Source organism: Pangasianodon hypophthalmus, chromosome 19 (genome assembly GCF_027358585.1).
Source record: "Pangasianodon hypophthalmus isolate fPanHyp1 chromosome 19, fPanHyp1.pri, whole genome shotgun sequence".
NCBI classification, from domain to species: Eukaryota; Metazoa; Chordata; class Actinopteri; order Siluriformes; family Pangasiidae; genus Pangasianodon; species Pangasianodon hypophthalmus.
The window spans coordinates 9,228,884-9,248,060 of record NC_069728.1 but is presented as its reverse complement, the minus strand read 5'-3'; the positions used below and the strand labels follow the sequence as shown (position 1 = coordinate 9,248,060).

Genomic DNA, 19,177 nt, shown 5'->3' with positions numbered 1-19,177 from the left:
TAAGGCGGTGCTTATAGGAATGTAAGATATCTGCATAAACATCCATAAAGGTTTATCCTAAAAGGTATCCTCTTTAATGAACACTTCAGTCAATGCCTTCAATGTCAAGTAACAAATTTTTGTTGACTTGTTTGGACTGTATCTGGGCTTTCAGATTTGCTTTCAGATTTGATTAAAACTGTCAGTCATTACATTGTATCAACAAAATTATATGTTTGCTCATAACATTTTTCTGAATACTTATGGCAGGTGCATTACATTGTAACAACAGTATAATGTATGCCGTCTTTATGTCCCACTGATAGAAGCCTTTTAGAAATGTCTAGAAATGAAGCCTTTTCGGTTTATGTCACTTGTATGTAAAGGCTGCCAGTCAAAGAATCTCTAACTCTTTACCTGTGTGGGAAAAATTGAAGTGGATATTACTAAAAGAGACACCAGTCTAGGGATTCTTTGTTAATGCTCTCATCTTCCATGTGGTGTTAACAATCATGGATTTTTCAGCCTGAAACGTCTTTCACCAATTTTAAGGTGGCATGTTTTGTTTTGGCTGTGAAAATCAATGTGTCTCAGGAGTATAAACGAGTTTAATATCTCTGTCAGCTAAGGAGTCAGTGATGGTTGTCATTTCACTTAATTGCTCTTAGCTCAAAGTAGGTCAGATAGCTCTGTGTTCTGGTAAAGTACCTCGTTTTCTTTCTTTCTTGCTTGCTTTCTTTCTTGCTTTCTTTCTTTCTTTCTTTCTACCTACCTACCTACCTACACGACTCCTGAATCCTAACATGTATTAATTAGTGTATTCACAACTATCATGCTTTTTCAACCTTACTTGACTTTAGTTGTATGATCTCTGTGTCAAATTAGTTTCCTGTTCTCCTGATAAAATCTGAGCATATGCTTGCTCTCAGCCCTTGTAAATGCTCAGCTCATGAGCTTCACCTTACCCTTTCTGCTGCTTATTTATGGCTTTAGACAGCCATTATACACAGTAATGTGAGGGGCAGGTGGGCCGAGGAGGTTTGTGTGTGGGTGTTTGAAGCCAGAGGCCCTTTGCCTCAGGGGCCTGTGTTTTTCCTTTCCTCAGGTTAATGGAGCATGAGCTGTAGCGGTGGGTGTGTAAAACGCGCCCGCTGGGCCTGAAGGGGCATTGTGCAGCGCTGTGACCGGGGCCAGGCAGCTGTGGAAGGCATTAGGTAAAGTTTTCCTGCAGGTCCGCATTCCTTCTCCACACCACGCTCAGGTACTGAAAGGCCTTCGTTCCTCCAGCCCTCTCCCACTGGACCACTTAGATGCATATTACAGCTGAGGACACTCGGGCATATGCAGATTTATCACTTAAAGTCTATCATAAACACAGGACGAAAGTAACTTTCACAGCCTTAGAGCCCATGCCCTGAGGAACACAGATCCTGTGAGTTGAGTCAGAGCAGATCTTTTTCTTTTATTCCCCCTCTTCTTGTGTTTTTTGGCCTCAATGCCTCTGGATTCCAAAGATAGTACAGTCTGACTTTTGTGTGTTGATTGCAAGTGCAAGCTTTCGTTGGCAGCCTCACTGGCATTTTATACGAGGTTAGAGAGACTTCTGGGACACACAGGGAGACAGCAGGGATCTGACCCTAGTTGTGCACATCTCTCTCCGTTTAGTGATGGTGCTGTTAAATGAAGATTCTTTCCTAAAACTCATCTTTTGGCGCACTGCTCTCTGTTTCTTCAACACTTGCTTTGGAGGATTCTTTTCTGGCTCATGCCTTGTGGCTATGTTGCTCAGTGGCTCTCTCAGCCTCCGAGCACCATCTGTGCCGGACACTCCGCGTGTTTTCATTGCACTTCATATTCTAGTCACACCCAAATGCCAGGCAATCAGTTTAGATGGCGATGACATGTGCTCTCGAACACTGGATTTGAAAGTCAAATTTTTTTCTTGATTCCATTTGTGAACAGATTGTAACACAGTCTTTGATGACTTAGTCTTTCACTTTTCCAAGAGGCTTGTGGTTATGTGCTGGCTAATCTGTCATACTGTACTAATTTAAACACTCACTGAGAGGATAAAACTCTCCTTCATAACTCTGATTGACATGAGTATTGCATAGAACTTGTGATGCTGATGCTTAGTGGAACAAATATTCCAATTATTAAAGGCTGGATTCTGTGAATTTAGAGCACCAAATGTTCTAGGACATACTTTGCTATAAACCAGTATTTTCCAGTGGTGGCCCTGAGTAAAACTGCACTACACATTCAAGTGTTTCCCCTACACCAACACAACTGACAACTTATTAGCTAACGTTAACATTTTTGTGTTAACAATACGTGATAAAATGGGTGTGTTACAATGAGGAAAGCAGAATAATATATTGAGTACAGATATATTCCATGACCTCATTTGGAAGCTACAGCAGATGAAACATGCTGGGATTGTGTAATTAGTAGTTTCATATATGAGAACACATACCTGATTTTAATGTTAAATGACTCAAATTGTACATGTTTCTTGCATTTTATTTTATTTTTCATTTCCACATGACCTTTTTCCAACCTCCGTTTATCCATGACAATTAAACAGGCTGCTATTTGTTATTGTACCTTTAAGACATGCAGTATATGTAGAGTGACACATCTGTAAATTGTGCAGAATTGTATGGGAAAATCTGGTAGATGAATAATAGCAACTGTGATTATAGCGACATATTTAGGCTTACTGTATATGTCAGAGTCTGAAAACCTAAAACCGAAGAACAGCACCACACGCACCCGATACTAACAAACTTACAAATTTCTTTTGGAGAACTGAAAGACAACCCTAACACTAGGTGAACACTATACAAGTAAAAAGGTTTGTCCATCTTTAACATGGTTTGCTTGTTTAAAGTGATCTCTGGGTTGGGGGACAGCATACTCTCTATCCCCTGTTAATTACAATAGAGACAATAGCCAATAGTGGGCATCTGTGAGCTCATGTATGTGGAAGAGGCTAGATAGCACTTTCCTGCGAGTGTGTTACACTGTCCTATGACACAGCAGTTTGAAGAAATGTGGTGGTTTCACATGTCTCTGAGGAAGCATGTGCTAGCCTTCTCCCTCGCCAGTTGGTAGCTGTCGTATGATAGCGGAGAGCTGACTGGTGCAGGGAGAAAATGGGGGAAAAAATGAAAAATAATGTAGACTTCAATAGGTGAATAGCTATTGAATGGGCAAAATATTAGCTAGATAGGAGTGCATCCTTAATCCAGATAAAGCTGTCTCCTAATCAGTGCCCCTGCTGAAGAATAGTCATTAACAGGTACAACATTAAAATGAAATGAACTACTCTTGGGTTGCAGATTTTCACTCAGGCCCAGTATAGTTGGACTTGAACTGCACTTTCTTGTCAAATCCTGCACTTGTTCAAAAAGTAGTCTAGGCTGAAATGTGCTCAGCGAACTTCTGAGCATGGAAGTTGAACCTCAGAGCTGTCAGTGAACTTTAGTCAGTCCTTTTGAAAGCATTAAGAGCAAAAAAGGATAGCCAGGAACAGTATAATGTTGATCAGGTTTTCTTTCTGTTCTGCTTTTCCCTTTAACATTATGGGTCAGGTCATGGGTCAAAATTTCTGCCTCCACCCGCCCTGGATAGCGCACTATGAGAGTTGCATTTGAATATTGTTGTCCACTGCATAAAATCTGGTCAGCTTTCCATTTGAAACCTTACTAGCCCTTGCTTCAGAATTTATGTTAATAAATGAGATAAGAGGAAAGATTTTTTGCTCCCCATTAAAACAGCACTCTTTCTTTCAAGTGGAAGTATTTTGATAGTTTTCTCATGCCATGGCTGCACAGATGAGGGTTTATCTTAGGTCCAATTAACCAAGATACACTTTCAGCCAATAAATCATAACCTTTGAGCTAGAGTAATATCACATGATGGAGAAAGTGGAAGTGTTTTATGTATCAACCCCAGAATGAAAAAATAAACCCTCCAGAATTTTGTAAAGTGTACATCAGAAAAACTTCTCTAAATCCGTTATAATCTTATTTTAAAACTGAGATATACCTAGGCAGAACTAGAGGAAGTGGCTGAGTGTTCCAGGAGCGTGTTTGTATTTAGGACACGTAGATGGTTTGAGGGTTTATTCGTTTAAGGATATAAAGGTTGCAGTATAAACGGGAGAAAAAAATCCAACTGTGTTTCTTTTGCTTTATTACAAATAAAGCATTATGCATAGCTTTTATAGCTTTGTTCTTTGTTTCTTCTCTATATGGAAAATTACCAAAATATCATTCCCAGAGATTTATCAGACGCTGCTTATATAGTATATATTGAATTCTTGCATTTAAAATTTAAAATGTAGTTGGCCCTGTACATTTTTGCAGTATGTGAATCTGAAGGCACTGATATACAGTCAGGTCCGTAAGTATTTGGACAGTGACACAATTTTGGTAATTTTGCCTCTGTACACCACCACAGTGGATTTGAATGAAGCAGTCAAGATGTGACTGAAGTGTAGACTTTCAGCTTTAATTCAAGGGGTTTAACAAAAATATTGCATTAACCGTTTAGGAATTACAGCCATTTTTACAGAGTTCCTCCATTTTCACAGGCTCAAAAGTAATGGGACAGTTGACTGATAAGCAGTTTCATGGCCAGCTGTGGCCTGTTTCCTCCTTATATCATGATAAATTAAGGAGATAACTTTTTGATTAAACCCCTTGAATTAAAGCTAAAAGTCTACACTTCAGTCACATCTTGACTGCTTCATTTCAAATCCATTGTGGTGGTGTACAGAGGCAAAATTACCAAAATTGTGTCGTTGTCCAAATACTTATTGACCTGACTGTATATATATATTTTTTTTACCTCTTTTCCGAGGTGCATGTCCAAATAAATAGCTGTTTCAAAGAACACGACTGCGCCTGATATGAAGCTTGACTGGTAGCTTTAAAACACGATAATGTCCACAAAATTAGTCAGGGCATCCATGTGATAAGATCAGAGCCATGCTGGCTAATAGAAACATGGGGGGCACTTTTTTATCGAGATCAAACCTCTCCAGCAGCACGACCAATGTGACTAAAGCAGCTTGTAGCACAGGACACGGAGCGCTGAAGATTTTCTCCCCCTCTGCGCCCTAATTATTGAAGCACGGCCTGTAGTGACATTTGCAGATGCAGTTGAAGCATGTTGGGACTCGTTATTGATCACAGCTGTATTAGCAGTCACATGAAGTTGCAAGTGAAGTCTGTATCAAGTCGTGCAGCAAAGACAGCAGCGAGGAAATTATTCGATGATTTTATTAGAATTTCTTTATGCATCAGCATGTTTTCACGCTGTGACAATGAAGGAACATGAAACCAACAGTCATTATGCATGCACACTTAAATTGTACCTGACCTGTCAAAGAGATGAGTGATGGTGGAGTAGTAAATGTTATTGCATTCTTACGTACGAGTGCTAAAAGAGCTAAAATTAATCTAAAGAAGGTGCTTTGTTAGCGGCTAACGTACAAGAAATTTTATTTTTAATATTATTTTTTTTTCTTCCATTTCCGTTGGGAGCATTAGTACTTTTTGTTTGTATAATACGCTCATGTTTTCATTTCCATTTCATTTGGCAGATGATTTTATTCGAAGCAACTTACAATTACAGTCTAAGCAGCTGACTAGATGATGGTTATCAACCTTGCTTAAGGCTCCAAAAGTGGCTCTCTGGCAGTGCTGGGATTTAAACAGTGTTCTAGTCATTATCTCAGAGCATTAACCACTCAGCCACCACTGCTCACACTACTCACCTAACCATGCACACTTGGGTAAATGACTTCAGTAATTCATCTTAGATTACATTTCATTCTTCAGTGCCCAAACTTTTTGCAGCCGTGAACACCTTTAACTGTAAAAGTGCACAGACAGATTTAGAACTATTAAAGAACTATTAAACTATTAGGCTCAATGCACACTCATGTATATCCTCTTATAGTCCTCTTTACCTCCTAACAGAAATGAAGATTATATTTCCCCCCATTTTCTCTGCATTTTAGTCACCTGCCGATTCCCATCCTCCAGCCAGCTATCCACTATCATACGACAGCTATCAACTGGGGAGGGTAAAGGCTTACAAGTGCTTCCTTTCAGACACATGAAGCCAGCCAACCAGATTTTTTGAACTCGTGCTACCTCACAGGACAGCGTTATACACTTGGCGGAATGTGCTATCTACCCTCTTCCACATACAGGAGCAAAAAGACTCCCAAGATTGACTAGTGTTAACACTGCTGTTATTGACAGATGTGGCATCTTTTGAAAATCATTTGGGACTGACTTCATATTTGATAGTCACAATGTGTCACGTTGACTTTTAAATACACACACACACACACACACACACACACACACACACACACATATATATATATATATATATATATATATATATATATATATATATATATATATATATGCTGATTTTTATGTTAGTTTCTGAGTAGATGGTCTGAATTAACATGATATGTGATGGAGTTTGTGAATGTGTGCAGCTTGACATTTATGGAAATGGCTTTTTCTTGGCCCATGTGCAACGTGATACCTAACCTGCGTTCTCCTCTTTTAATCTCACGACTGTTCTCATTTTTTATGAAATTCTCTCAGGTCTTGTTAACCTTTAATGCCAGTAAGACTTAGGAGATGGAATGTATGAGTGCCTCATGTTCTGCCTTATGAGCAAATTATAAGGTACATTTTAATGATATGCACAAAGTGTTTGCTGGCAGTTCATATGTTTGTATGAGGCATCATTCAAGAGCCTTTTTCAATATGTTCACGTGCCACATATCGCGTAAAAAAAGCTTTGGGAATACAGCATGGGGGTCACGCTATAATATGATTACGGCTATGCTTTATTAAAGCTAATTGCAACTGCATATGCATAATTTTTGAGCTTTAGCATTCTGTGGAGGATGCGACTTGACATGTGATAATAGGGAACATTTTTGTCACAGGAGTCAGAATCTCAGATGGTTTCCTAAGTGTTGAGCTGTGCGCAAGTAATCGTGCTGGCTGAGATGAGCACATGGCAACATGGCCGTCTTATTTAAACAAGCTGTCAGGAATCAATAGCCTGTAAATGTGTTGATAGTGTAGCATCACAGAGAGCAAAGGTGAGCTGCTTTTAAAACAGTGCAACATATGTTAGAAAGCAGACTGCTTCAGTTACTGGTAGCTGACAGATGCATGTAGTGCATCAATCCAGTTTCTCATAGATGTATGTAAGAGACAGATTGCATTGGTGGTTTGAGGAATAACTGTAACTCTGCAGATAATTTTAGGCCTTGTACAACAGTGGGCTCTAAGCAGGCCTGAAGCTCAGAACAAGTCTTACATCGTAGATAATAAGGACAAGAAAATACTACATTTTTGCCTGTGCCAAAACTTTGCCTCCTCCTCCTCCATCTGTTCATCTGAAGCTTTGACCCCCCCGTCTGCAAGCAGCTCCATATCTGCCTACACACTTCCAGTTTTACCCGCCGTCCCCCTGATGATCTCCGTTCCACCCACTCAGCAATTACACACAGCCCAGTGCACTTGTGAATCACAGAGACCACCAGGCCTGGATTTTAACCCTGTGCCATCCAAGCAAGAGTGCACATGCTGCCAGAGAGCCGTGTCTTTCTGCTTTTCTTTCAAGTGTCCTCTAAGGCACTCATTCTAGCAAAAATATTCTGCAAAAGTACACAAGAGAGGCTTGGAATAAGAAATAAGTGAGCAATTCAAAGCAGTGGTTGAAAATGGGCTGGAAAGAGGATGAAAGAAAGAATGGCATTTGTAACGGTTTGTTTGTATGAAGGTCCTTCATATGTGATTTTAATTCGTAGTGCCACGGTGTGTCTTGATTCCTTACATTATGGCTTGTTTTTTCACTGTGTAACCATTTTTTTTTACTTGTAAAGCATAAATTAAAATGTAATACCTTGGCACCAGTGTGTGTACCACTGTGCAGAATCCAGGTTTGCAACAACTGCGTATAGATGCAAATCTTTTGAAACTCACAATTGACCTGGTAATTTAGTTTCTCCTTTCCAAGTCATGTAGAAGTCTTGCCTCTTGCTCCAGGGCTCTCTGTAGAGCAGGAACATCCAACTCCGGATGGAAATGTGCAGTGAGTTTTCACATGGTTGTTTTATTCCTGAAATACTTCATTTTGGTATGACAGAATTTATTACTTTATTTTGGAACTGCCTCTTTTCCAGTTCTTTTTGTTTTTTTAATTAATAAAATCTGCAGTTTCTATGGTAGCTAGCTAGTTTGGCTAATAGGGCCACCTGCATTTTAACTGCATTCTGTGGTCCAAAAATATCACTTTATTTTTATTTCGTTTATTGTGTTTGAATTGTTTTGTGGCTTTTTGCCAAAAAATCCTAATAAGGAATAAAAATCAGATCATGGAGATCTATGCATCAATGCAGAATCCTTCACAAAGAGAATCCATATGCATCTAAGAATTTTTTTTTCTCACCCCTAGTGTTTTACAGATTACATTCTGATATAAATATAGTGTAAAATTTTCTGTCATTGACTTTTCCTGACCTTGCTGCTTACTGCTACAGAACTCTTAACTAGGCTTAGTTAAATATCAAGTAACTGCAATACAACATGACTGACCTTCATCAGATAATCTGTCACAGCATGAGAATATTGTCAAGTGCTTATGTCAGCCAAATGAGACACCCAGACTAACACAAGGTGATGGTATTCTGTACATTGCTTTACTGGTTTTACACACTTTTTTGCAACCACAGGGTGTCCCACTAGTCTCCATATGTAGGGGACTAGGTATGCCAGCACCACGTAGGCTGTGCCTCCGTCAGTGGATGTTCGTGGACGTCCACTTCTCGGTTGGTCTGCAGCACTTCCAGCCTTTCTGAATTTGTTAATAAGTTTGGCAACAGTGTCGTGTGTGATGTGCTTGCCATGGTTCCTGTTAAAGTCCATCACAACCTTGCGACCCACTTCTTGATCCAGCCGTGAATGATTTCAATACGTTCTTCTTCTGTCAAAGGCATTCTTAAAGGCTATATGAAAAAAATTTTGGAAGATATTTTGCTAAAAAAGTGTTAATTTCCCCGTGTATGGAGACTTTTGGTACACCCTGTATATTGCAAGTACATTATATAATATATCATTGTTTGATTGCAATCAGACACATTCAAAATAAAGGCAAAATAAATATCCGCTAGTTGTCTTGCTAACTGAAGCAGTCCGATTTTTCTTAGATTTTTTTGCCTTGTGTGTGCATGAGGTAAATAATTTTTGGTGTGTGGTATCAACTCCAAAGCTTTACGATTGACTCTTAGTTTTCAATGCCTGGAATCAGTGAATCGACTCTTTTTGGGATCGACTTCAATATGACCCGAAAGCAAGATGGCGACCTGATGACGTGGCTCACAAGATATATTAAAAATATATCTTGTTTTTGCTAAGAAAATGAAACAATGTGGTATTTATCAATATTTTTAACTACTTGCAAGCTAATTGATTCAAACAGCTTCGCTACTTGTGCAACCCTGCATAATGCACATGCTATATAAACAAGTTGTGTTGTGAAATAAGGAATCATTCATTTGACACCATATGCAGTCATTTTAACCCATTGAATTGTCAAAAGTTGTTAAAGTACAGACTTTTTGACCAAAGTAGCATGAGATAATACTTTCTGATAGGGCAGGAAAGATAGATAAATATGACTAAAACTTTGTGGTACAGCAAGAAAACTGGATAAAGTAGCACAACTCGATTCAACAATTTTTATCGATTTTGTCAATTAATTATTATAGCTCTAATTAAAAAAAAAACATTCCTCACATTTAGGGTTACGCATGTAAAATCACTTCTTATTTAGTGTTAAATTGAATATTTGGAAAGCATTGTAAAAAGCATTGTAGGTCATACCTCCCTCAGTTACACTTGCACAGGCTGCGAGTAGTGGAGTTTGGGGATGTGTAAGGCCCATTCGACTAGTTTGTGTTGTGCCCGTTGCTATGTTTTTCCTTCTCCCAAAGCGGATGGAGAGCTCTGGGGCCACCCCATCACCACGGCAGCTTCCTGATTGGCCCATTATTTCAGCACAGCAGGCTGGTGCATTAATGTTTATTTGTTTTCTGTAATGACCTATTATATTTATTCCCTAATCAAATCAGTGATTTGTGTTAGTGTGGGGAATATTGAACACGGACCAGCGCACAGTTCATAAAGGATGATCACCCATCGAACAAATGAACACTAATGTGATACTGATGGCGGAGCAGCGCTGTATTTCCATGACGATATTTTATTGCATGTTCTATTCATAATGAAGTCGGCCAGTCACATGGCTGCTGTCTGACTAATCTTTCTCCCATCGCGTGCAATTTTACTGCCGTCTAAATGCCATCAGCCTTTTGTCACATCAGACAGTTCTCAGATGCTTATTGGTCTGTGCGTGTGTGTGTGTGTGTGTGTGTCTCATAGCGTTTCATTATTGAATCAAAAACCCCAGCTCACTGGGACAGTGATGGGACGTGTCAGACAGGATCAGGTTAGCGTAGTGCTACCTCTGAGCATCGTCATGGTGACAGTGACAGCGCTACATCAGCGTGCGCCTCAGTGGGCCCATCTGGCTGTGATGACAGGAGCCTTTGTTTTACAGCATGCTTTGTCTCACTGGGATAAATTTGAAATTTTAATGAATGATTTTTGCACAGCGGAAGAAGGTTTTATTAGTAGTAGTATTAATCAAGAATACCAGGGGAAATCAGTAATAGTTTTAGATGACCCCTCCTGCTGTTTTTGCAATTTGTGCATGGTTAAGTGGTGTGAAAATGCAGTGTCTTTTGAATTTAAAATAATATTTTAGTCTTTGTGTTTTGTTGTCTGCCTTAAACCATCCTTCACCCCCACCGTAAACCTGTTCGCTCCCTCTCACTCATTCCTGTACCCTCTACTACCTACACCCACCACAACACTGGGGTGAAGGTAGCCGTGCTCTCAGCAGCACTTATCATGTGTTAATGCGGTGTTGCTCTCAGCAGTGCACTACACTGTTGTTTTATGGGATCTCTCTCTTTCTCTCTGTCTCTCTCTCTCTCTCTTTCTCTCTGCAGGCCGAACACACTCCACAGAGAGCACACACACTTCTCCCCTCCTCATCCCTGCTTATGTGGCTTGTAATTAGTTCATTTTCCACTTTAATAAAGTAGACGAAGGCCACGTGGGCTTTCAAACAGACCCAGCCCAGCCCTAGGCCTGAACCGAGTTCCAGGTAAATGAGAACCTGTCAAAGCGGCCTGCTGGGAATAATGAGGCTGAGGAAAAAAGCGAATGTGCGTGTGTGTGTGCGCGCGTGTGCATGTGTGTGTCTGTCTGTGACAAAGAGCAATAGGGAGAGAGAGATCGGGGGCAGGGAATGCTCAGCCTCATGCTGTAGCTGCTCTCATAAAGCAATCATCTTACACACAGCACCCACGCACTTTTACTGTGCTGAGTCAGGAGCAGTGAAGAGAAACAGGGCTTTAAGTGATGCCTTATTGATTGGCCTATTTGTAAAGGGGAGGGAAGTGTGGCAGGGCCTCTTGACTTTACACACCTGCGTCAGGCTGCATGTGTCCCAGCCTGATCTATAATGGTCATCATTTCTAAATACAGCACTATGATTACTTCTGTACTCTCCATTTTCCCCCCCCTGCCACCAATCCAGCACTGCATATGAATGGTCTTTCTATTAAAGACCTATTCTGTGACTTTAAAGCCAGAAAAGAACTACACTGCTGCTGTGTTTGGATTAAGGCTGACAGAGCAGATTGGAGTCATTGCCTCAGTCAAGCTAATAGCTAAAGCCTTAGATGGTAGCGTTCAGTAGTCTGTAGGCTGATGTTTATGTACTGAAATATTTATATGTTTATATAGTCATGTAGAAATCACTCATGAGCTGGCACAAAGAAGTGTCTGGGAAAGTACAAGGCATCCTCAAAGTCTCCATACATAGGGGAAATTAACACTTAATTATTTAGCAAAATGTAACTTTATTTACAAAACATCCTCTACATGATTGTCATTTCTTTGTAAACACACACACACACGTCTCTCCCAACTTTGGCTCCCAGTTTGGCAACAGTGTTGTGTGTGATGTGCTTGCCATGTTTCCTGTTAAAGTCCATCGCAACCTTGCAACAGCTTTCTGATCCAGTCATGAGAATGATTTCAGTATGTTCTTCTTTTATCAAAGGTATTCTTAAAGGCTGATCTGAAATCTGAAAAAATTATATATATTATATAAATTATGTAAGTATGAAAAATTTTGGAAGACATTTTGCTTAAAAACTGTTAATTTCCCCTGTGTATGGAGACTTTTGGGAGACCCTTTATAATAATAATAATAACTATTATTATTATTATTATTATTATTATTATTATTATTATTATTATTGGTTGCCTCACACCTCTGGGGATGGGGGTTCGATTCCTGCCTCTGTCTTGTGTGCATGGAGTTTGCATGTTCTCCCCATGCTTCAGGGGTTTCCTCTTGGTACTCCGGTTTCCTCCCCCAGTCCAAAGACATGTGTTGTAGGCTGATTGGCATATCTAAATTGTCTGTAATGTGTGAGTGTGTGTGTGACTGTGCCCTGCGGTGGATTGGCACCCCGTCCAGGGTGTCCCCTGCCTTGTGCCCCGAGTCCCCCTGGGATAGGCTCCAGGCTCCCTGCGACCCTGTGTAGGATAAGCGGTACAGAAAATGGATTATTATATTTATTATTGTTGTTGTTGTTGTTGTTTGTTTCTGTTTTTGTTGTTATTAATGAAGCATTTGAACGAGAATGCTTTATTAACGCCCTTAGACTTGAATTATAAGTAAGTCTCGGGTAAACAGGTTTTTGAGTTTTTCATATTTTGTAGGCTATTCTGTTTCAGATGAGTGCATATCTGTCTAATAAAGTAACAGTTTGGGCATTTACTGGTGAGCTCACTTATTCTGTAGACACACACACACAAACATGTAGAGATGTAGGGCACGGGCCACTGAGCTACATCATTGCTTCATTTGGATCAAGCTCAAGTGCACTAGAGTCATTTATCTACATAGAGTATGTGTGTATGTATGTATGTTTTAGTGTGTGTGTGTGTGTGTGTGTGTGTGTGTGTGTGTGTGTGTGTAAACCTCAGGGTGCTGGGGGACTCAGGCAGCAGCAGGAATCGAATAGAATCGAGCACATTTCCTTGTAAGCCTCAGCACTAGAACACACACTTACACATCATGTCAGTTTTAATAACAAGCCTTTAATAGTTTCTTGTTTCTTCTTTCACGTCCTAGGAAGCAGAATCTACTGACATTTTTTACAGATATAGAACAGTAGAGACAGATACGCACACACAGATACACATAAATGCGTGAATCCATTATACAGACCGCTGTGTTTTGCACAGCCTCAGTAATGGAGATATTCTCCAATGGCCACGCAAAAGAAGGTATTTGGTTGCTTATTTTCAGCGACTATATACCTATAAATAGTAGAGCTGTGCATCTAAGTCACAAACGTATCGTTTCCTCATTTTTCAACTGTAATAAGCCTTACAGAGCAACTCCTCGAAAAAAAACTCCTTGGCTCTCTCTTGTTTGTAACCTACAGTTCCTGTAGCTCGAGGGGGTCTAAGAGCTGCTTTCTGGATGGGCTACTTTGAGGATCACTGCAGCACTGAGATGTTGCTTCAGGCTTGTTCTGCTATAAGCAAATGCCTGCAAAGTTCTTCAGTCACCAGATTGTTTAGATTGTCTACTAGTATTAAATCAAAGCAGCTGACCTTAACAGGACTGAAAGCACATATTGTCAATATTATTCACATAAATTAGCTTGCCTTGACTACATGTTAATGGTAGTTTTAGATAACAAATAGCAAGAGAATTTTAATTCAGGATTTATTTCCATGTTTGAAATCTCTGGATGGCCAGTCTGTAGTCTCAGAGCTTCTGATATGTCTTCTAAGACAGACGTATTCAGATTTTTTTCCTCATGAGCCCCACTTCCTACTTTTTTGAGAACTTGTGCCCCCTCCCCAAAACAAACCTGGCAAATGATTGCCATTTATTTATTTATTTATTTATTTATTTATTCAGTTTTCCCTGTTTTTCTTTCTAATTTAGGCTTTGTCAATTCCCACCCACCAGTGAGGCCTCCCCATCATACAACAGTTCAAGTCAAGTCAAAATCAAGTGGCTTTATTGTCATTTCAACTATATACAGCTAGTTAGTACACAGCGAAACGGAACAACGTTCCTCCAGGACTGTGGTGCTACATCAAACAACACAGAGCTACAAGAGACTACACATTTCTGCATAAAGTGCACGTGCAAACGTGTGCAAACAGCACAAAACAGTACAATAACTAAGACACAATAACTACAGTTACCAGCACGGGAGGGGGGATGGCTATCACATGCTTCCTCCGAGACACATGAAGCCAACCAACCACATCTTTTCCAACTGTTGTTCATGCTGCGTCACTGGGCAGTGTAACACAGTGTAACTCAGAGGAAAGCGCTGTTTGCCTTCTTCCTCATACATGAGCTCATAGATGCCTTGATGACATGTTTTTGTGATTGACAGGGGAGAGAGAGTAGGTTGTCTCTCTAATTCAGACAGCACGGCCAGTTTGTTGTCTTGGACTCCCAGCCATGGACGGTTGTGGCACTGTCGGGGATTAGAACTAGCGATCTCCGGGCAATAGGATGAACGCTTTTCTGGTATTGTCTACAATTATGTGGAAAATAAAATAAAATAAAACAACATGAAAAGAAGTCTTAGAATACAGCAGAAGGGGGTGGTAAATGAAGTGAACAGCAAAAAAACATAACAGAATGGTTTCTGAATGTCACAAGAGAGCAAAGCAAACAAACAGCATATTTAAATCACTGTCCCATTATAATGACCATTAAAATCTTTTTATATTTATAAATTTCAGGCTTTTTTTCTCTTATGGCTAAAAACCGAAAGTGCAGTCTTTGATTTTCAGCTGAAATAGTTTGGTGGCATTCCTAATAAATATAATTAAATGATGTTATTTAATAAGTCAGACATGCATTAATAGATTTTATTTCGCATTAATAAACTAAAAATCACAGTAATGAACTGTTCACACTGGCAGAAAGTGAGAGTGCTGCATCAGCTCATCTTTCAAGCGGAGATCTCAAAACACCTGCACAACTGTCAATCATTCCAGATTCCTGTGTGGAGTGATTCATCGGCTGTTTTTATTAGGGTTAAAAAGAAGACTGCTCTGTTGTGTTCAGTGCTTAAAATTTGGAGCTCCTACTCAAAATGTGTAAATGCAGGCAGGTCTGAAACGGCCATTTAAATATTTATTTTTGGTATTTTTTCCATCTCACTAGGAATTGCAGCGAGGAATTGCAAGACCTCTGCCTCACTGCCTCTGTCTTCATTGGAAACTCTAGATACAGTTGGGGGTCATAAGTTTACATATGCCTTGCAGAATCTGCAAAATATTAATAATTTAAAAAAAAATAAGAGGGATCATAAAAATTGCATTTTGTTTTTATTTAGTACTGCCCTGAGTAAGCTGCCCTATATTTCACATAACACATGTTTACATATAATCCACAAGACACAATAATAACTGAATTTACACAAATAAACCAGTTCAAAAGTTTACATACGCTTGACTCTTAATACTGTGTGCTGTTACCTGGATGATCAGCGACTGTTTTTATGTTTTATAATAGTTGTGCATGAGTCCCTTGTTTGTCCTGAGCAGTTAAACTGCCCACTGTTCTTCAGAAAAAGAACATTTTGAACAGGATTGGTGTAAATTCTTTTTGTTTTTTTTGTTTAAAGATCTTATTTTTTTTCATTTAGTACTGCCCTTCAGAAGCTACATAAGATATTTACATGTTTCTCAGAAGACAAAATAATAACAATTTACACCTGTCATCCTGTTCAAAAGTTTACACCCCCTTGCTCTTAATGCATCATTTTGCCTTCTTGAGCATCAGTGAATGTTTGCACCTTTTGTCAAATATACAGAATGATGCTGGAAAAGCAAAGAATGTGCAGTACTTGTGTCAGGCAACAGGCCTGGACACAAGTGCAGGTACTCAATGTTTATTAAGAACCGTAGCAAACAAAACCAAAACATTAACCAACAACGTGGTCTAAGACAGGCACAGATCAGGTGATGTACAAACAGAGTAAACAGGGTTAGGCAAGATCATGAACTGTAAACAGAATAGAGTCAAAACCAGAAGAGCACACAATAAATAAAGGATTGGGTACAGAAACACAGAGTGTATATTTCGGACTGAATTAATTAACTGAATGTCCTTATATACTGTGAACGTGCTGGGATGTGATTGAGTCCAGGTGTGTGAAATCAGTGATCAGGTGAAGGTGAACGTGAGAGTGTTTGGGTGTTGTAGTCCTTAGCGGTCATTTCTGTAAGCCGCGCTGTGTGTTAAGAATTGTAGTTGAGCGCCGTTTCCGGCACCGAAATGACAACCTGGAGGATTTTTCTGAAGAACAGTGGGCAGTTTAACTGCTCAGGATAAACAAAGGACTCATGATCAACTATCACAAAACATAAAAACAGTTGCTGATCATCCAGGTAACAGCACACAGTATTAAGAATCAAGCATATGTAAACTGTTGAACTGATTCCTTTATGTAAATTCAGTTACTGTGTCTTGTGGACTATATGTAAACATCTGTTCTGTGAAATAGCTTATTGAGGGCAGTACTAAATAAAATTTAAATAAAAACAAAATGCAATATTTAAACCTATGACTCCAGTTGTAGGTGAAGGGGCAGAGCAATCAGAGATCATTGCAGTTAAAATTTTTCTGACATGATATGGATGCAACTTAGGAGCAAACGTTTCATGCTGGTCATTCTGGGTTTTAAAATCAATGTGTGTTCTTGTGGTGGGTGAATGATGTGAGGTACCATGAGGTTAAAAATCAGATTTTACATTCTCAAGCACGTAGTATTTAGTATGTATGTTCAGGGGCACAGCGGTGCAGTGAGTTCAGGTTACAGTCTATGTGGAGTTTTGCATGATCTCCCTGTTCTGTGTGGATTCCTTCTGGGTTTTTCTGGTTTCCTCCTGCCTCCCAAAAACAAAAACAAATAGGTAGGTGGATTGACTACTTTAAGTTGTCTCAAGTGTTAGAATGAATGTGTGTGTGAGACTGTGACCCATAACGCGTGTATTCCCACCTCACACCCAGTGCTCCTGGGATAGACTCCGTATCCACAGCAACCCTGAGCGGGATAAAGTGGTTACTGGGGTTTGTAGTACAGCAGTTAAGATGGAGCTTGTCTGAAAATCCTTTCCTGTGTTAATTCTAGCCTCTGCGCTTGTCCTTTCGTCACCTTTTTTGTTCGACAAAATATTATTACTTTTGAATCTTTCAGTTTCAACCAGCTTGTAACCATTTGTCTAGTATTCTTTGTCGTGAATATGGATTTGTCGTTTGGTTTGATGATTGCTGGATTTCCATAAATAAGTATTCTAAAACACACTTGTCTTGCCTCTCTACCAGGTGTGTTTACAGCGCTGGGTAATCAGTAGGCAACACTAACATACTAACAAACATGCATCCAAAAACCAAGTGGAAGAGGAGGACACAGGGGCAAAAAGAGGCAGAAAACGGTGCCTCCATATCTGTGTACTACACACGAGTCTATAATGATTCCACATGGTTTTTGAATGTTTGCAAATGCGTCTGTTAAATTTAGGCTTTGAGGTTTTAAGATTTATTTGCCATATGCAACTACTACAGCCGAGGTAAATGTGCCAGAAATTTCCCCCGTCTGCAAACTTTCAATAAGCAGACATATAAAGTTCTCTACACTCAGAAAAAAAAATGACTCAATAGTGCTGCGCTGTATAATGACAGTTGTTGCTCCCTGCAGCTTTTCCCTGAGATTCTGCATCCAGAAAAAATAATGCAATGTGTGCATTCTGGATAACATTCTGGCATAGTTTTTCTTTCTTCACAATATAAATTATGCATCGTGCACAGCTTATAATTATCACGCCGCATAAGAAGGCACAGCTAAGAAAGATAAATCTGCTCCACTTTTTAGATGAGGACAAGCATGGAGAAGACAAGATGACAACTGGTTAGAATATAACCTATTAATTGCGTGATTTATTCCAGTGTTCCACTTGACCGTGTCAAGGATTTCTCAGCATCACTTGCTTTCTCTTTGGAGAACAGTGTTATGACCTAGCTCTACAATGTGATTGAGTGTAAGACTGTGCAGCATTGTTCAGTGACCGTTACGTGACCGCCGTCCCCCAGGAACAGCCAGGCAGTAGTTACACGGCATTTGAGCCTTGATACCACTCTGTTGGCTGACGGTATGCTCCAGCGGTGAACTGGTCCAGTGACCAGCAGATGACCTGCAGCAGGAGCAGCATCACTTTTTAATGGCAGCAAAGAAAGCTCTGCGTCTGTGGGACTTCTTCCTGCATTTAAGTGCTTTTAGTAGACAGAGCTTTTTATATATATACTTATGAGTGAAGCCACTTTCTTAAAGAGTCTCAGTGCGCAAAGTGCTAAGAGTGGCCTCTGACTCTCACGTGTCACACAGAGGGAAAAATTCCACTTTATTGACCTGCAAAATGCCAAGACCAATTATGAGTCTACTCTTTCACTATTTCTACAGATGTTCAGCTTTAAAGTACTATTGTGCCTCCTTTTTTGCAGCTGACATTTTGTTCCTCTTTCATGTGTTGTAGGATGTTACCCAATATCTATTTCTCTCCACAGTGTGACCTTTTCAGTGTTCAGTAATTGCTTTCTAAGAAAACAGACTAAAAACATTTATACAGCAGTGCTGTTGAATTCTTCAGTCTGATTGCTCAAAAATATAGAACATGTATCTTTAATAGCACCTTTCTTCATGTATATATTAATGCACTTAATGCACTTACTCTAATATTTCTCTGCAGTTTCTATAGCAACTTACACAGGGACTTGTATGAATGTATTGTGTAATCGTTGATATGGGGAATTCTTTTTAGATGTTTATTATTGGAAGGAGTCACCAGTCTCAGCACTTTGTTTTCCAACATGGTGAAGTCTTCAGGACAATCAAGCATGCTTTTTGTCTTATTAACTTTAAGAGGGAGAAAAAGAGAGACTGGTGAAGGAATGATTG

The 19,177-nt window shown here is 39.7% G+C and overlaps 1 protein-coding gene across 3 annotated transcripts in view; it reads left to right on the top strand.

The window, feature by feature from the left end:
• The window catches only part of LOC113545152 (kelch-like protein 29), a 179,279-nt gene that overhangs the window by 20,217 nt on the left and 139,885 nt on the right, over positions 1–19,177 (top strand). The window contains exon 3 of one of the 3 annotated variants that reach the window (XM_053242151.1): positions 1,085–1,193. The exons of the other annotated variants lie outside the window; for them this stretch is intronic. The gene's annotated coding sequence lies outside the window, so the exon portion shown is untranslated. The remainder of the gene's footprint in view (positions 1–1,084; positions 1,194–19,177) is intronic. 3 annotated transcript variants of the gene reach the window in all.